The following is a 3,458-nucleotide window of genomic DNA, read 5'->3' as shown; positions in this document are numbered from 1 at the left end:
CCCTGCACAACAACCTTTCTTAGCCTAAAATGCTTTGCATCCCATTTCCTTGATCTGGCTAAGTGCTTGCATGCTGAAAATCCCACCCTCCCTCCAGCTGTCCTTCTGGCAGGAAAGAGACAGCATCTTCTCTCTGGAGAGTACAGTCACTGCTCCTTTGGTTATCTAATCAGGGAGGGCAAAATTCACTCAGGGCCCTGTGAAAGCGCCTGAGCTGCAGAAAATGCATCCCGAGGTCTTGTGCGGGAGGGTGGGAGGAGGCAGGCGGGGAAGCCTCCCCTCCCAGAGCAGATGCTCTCTGCCATTTCCCCAGTAGCTTTCACAAAGGAAGAAAAATGTGGAGAGTACTCCAGGGACTGAAGCATTCGGCTCTTCCCTCTCCTGCTCCTCAGAGCAGGGCAGGATCTGCCCTGAGGCCAGGGCAGCCTGGGCAGGAGGGCAAGGAAATAAATGTCCCCCACCCACCCTCCTGTGCCAGAGCTCAGTTTCTCAGGCTTTGTGTGGGCTTTCCAGCATTTCTCCTAACTACAAAATATTCTGCCTCTCTGCCTTCTAAAACTCTGTGATTTTGTCTTTGCACCAAGCACGAGGAGCTGGGAAGCACAAACCTTCCCATCCTGATCAAGCTGGGAGCTGTCTTCACATTCTGCTTGCTGAGAACAAAAGGGCAGTACAAGGGTGGTGAGATGAGACAAATCCCCCCTGGAAGTGCGAGGTTCAAGCAGCCTTTGCCTCCATCCTCTGTAACATCCCAAAAAAAACACCTTTAAGTCACTTCCTCCCCTTTCCAAACTTCTCCCCAGAGGTCCTGGTGGGCTGGAGAAAGCTACCACTGGAACAAGGTCTGAGTAGAGCTGTGCTTGGCAGATATCACCCCTCACAAAGGGGTCTCTCACTTGCTGCTGGGCTCAGAGCACATTCCCAAGCCGTGTGTTCCCACTTAATAAAATGCTTACTCACTTGCAGGAGGCACTTTGACATCCTTGGCCGCACACTGCTAGATAAGGAGCATAAAAAGAATGTATTGCTCTTATAGGGGATACAGCAATATGTATCCTCAAATGAAATATCCTTTATAAGCCTGGTTATTATTCTGGCAGTGATCTCGGGTTGCTCTCAGCAGGCTCAGCTCAGCTGAGGTGTTAGTGAGCACATTGCCACGGCCAGTGGGGACTGCCAGGTGTCACATTTACCTTCTGCTGTTCCAGTGCATCCTCTATTATCCCAAGTCGGGAAAACACTTCCCCCTTCTTCCACCCATGTCAAAAGCACCATTTAGGGAGCCAGATATAGCCCTGGTATAAACAGGTGCGAGCCCACATATATCAATAGAATTACACCTGATTTTAATGGGCTTACATTTGGCCCTTGAGCCCTGGGGATCCCTCTGAGAACAGAGGCTGTATTAAATATTAAGGGCCTTATTCTCCACCCCTGCCTGTGCTGGAGTAATTAAATCTCCATGCAGACCCATTGATTTTCAACTGTGCTCTCCTTGTGGGAAGAGGCAGCGCTCGGCACGAGGGAGTGGAGCAGAGATGCTCCCTCGAGGAAAAACACATCCATTTCTCCTCCCCACAGAAATCCCATCCAGAAGAAAACTATACCAAACATTAAGTATTTGCAAAACGTGCTCGGGTAAAAGAATGCAAGTGGTCTAAAATGAAGCAATGATTCCAACTCTTCCCCACTGCCTCCAGGCTGTGACAGCAGCACTGCCGCTGCTTTGCCGCTTCCTTCGGGCTCCCGGGGCTGTGAGTGCCACACACAATCCCTCTCCTTCCCACATCAGGACCCTCCTAGCCAGACCTGCGAGGAGATGGGTGATTTCCCATCCTCCAAGGATCTCCTGAACCGCGGTGTAACCTTGGACAAGCCCCACAGCTGTTGCCAGTCTCTCCGGGGGCTTGTGCTCACTGGTTAATTCCGGTGCTTTGCCTGGAGCTAGCGCCTTTTACCTGTGTGTATACAAGTATTATTGCCAGCTTGTGATCTTTTGAGCTAGCAGGGCTGTGAAAAACGACTTTGGTTTTTCCTTAAATGCCACGGAGTTTAGAAGTGTGACGGCTCACACTGTGCTGTTATTCTTTCCAATTGAAACCTAATGATGCGTGCATATCACTTAACTCTGATGTCAATAATCAGCACACCACTTGGTCTTTGCCGTGGCTATTAGAGGGAATGAAAATGAAATACCAACTCCGTTTTATCCTGTTACTGTACCATAATAACTAATAAAGAAGTAATAAGTGAGACGTGGGGAATTTCCAGGGGAGTCATTACTACAGAGCAGACCTAAAGGCACAAAGTGAAATCCAGGAATATTAGCCAGCTCCAGATTCCCAGCCAGTGCTTCTCACTTAAGCTATACTGCTGCTGTAAAATAAGTGTTTACACAAGAAGTTACCATGTGGAAAGTATCAGACCGTGTCCTGGAGTGGAAATTGAGCCAAAATTAAAGACATCCTTGCAGGTAAAGACCACCCTGTGCATCAGCGTTGCGTTTAGGCTGGGCCACAGTCAAGACACAATGCCAGCATTTCATAAATCTCACTTACACTCTAGAATATGGGAAACGTTTCCCAGAACAGCTCTAAATCACCTCTGTCTGGTTGCAGGATGAATCGTGGGTTTTCCAGGGACTCTTAAATGGGAGAGGCCACCCAGAGACCTCAGGGCAATGGGTCAAAGGAAACCATATAACAAAATACTGAGTGCACGAGGTTCAAACCACGTGTAAGACGGACAATGCATTTTCTGGCTTAGAAATCACTGAATTCTTGGTTAGGAAGGAGCAGTCATTTTTGGGTGGTTGTATACATAGGAGGCAGTGGTGATTCTTTGGATTTCCTCCCCATAAACGAACTGTCGTTTATCCATGAACTGTCATTTATCCACGTGTCAAAAACCTGTCGCTGCTCAGGAGTTCTGTCTTCAGCAGCTGCCTGGTGCAAGGAAAACTTGAACCTTTACCTGCCACAGTTTTATCCACCTTTTCCACAGCTGGAACCTCCTCTGCCCCTCAGTATGGACACAACAGAGTTGACCTAAGCAACCCCAGCTGCTTCTCCAGCCCCGTGCTGGAAGGTGCTGTCGCACCTTACAGTCTCCCACCTTCCCGAAGCAAAACCTGGTTCATTTAAATCTCACAGCACATTCCCACCAGTATCCAGCATTTCCCAGCCATCTGATTTCCCCATCTCCGAGTTCCTGCTTTGTTTATCCTATTAATTCCAACCACCCCCTCTTCCCCCAACACACACGCACGCAGCCTCATTTACAGCATCTTCACCAGCAGAAGCCTCCCCAAAATATTCAGGGCACACCAAGCGAGGACTTACACGTGTGGGGAAACCCTCGTGACTGGAGATTTTTTTTTCCTCTCTCTCGAGCAAACATGAGCTCATGATTTTAATTTTTTCTTTTTTTTTTTTTCTAGGCTCTTAAAGGAAAAAAAT

Source organism: Geospiza fortis, unplaced genomic scaffold (assembly GCF_000277835.1).
Source record: "Geospiza fortis unplaced genomic scaffold, GeoFor_1.0 scaffold27, whole genome shotgun sequence".
NCBI classification, from domain to species: Eukaryota; Metazoa; Chordata; class Aves; order Passeriformes; family Thraupidae; genus Geospiza; species Geospiza fortis.
Note: the sequence above shows the minus strand (reverse complement) of the source record.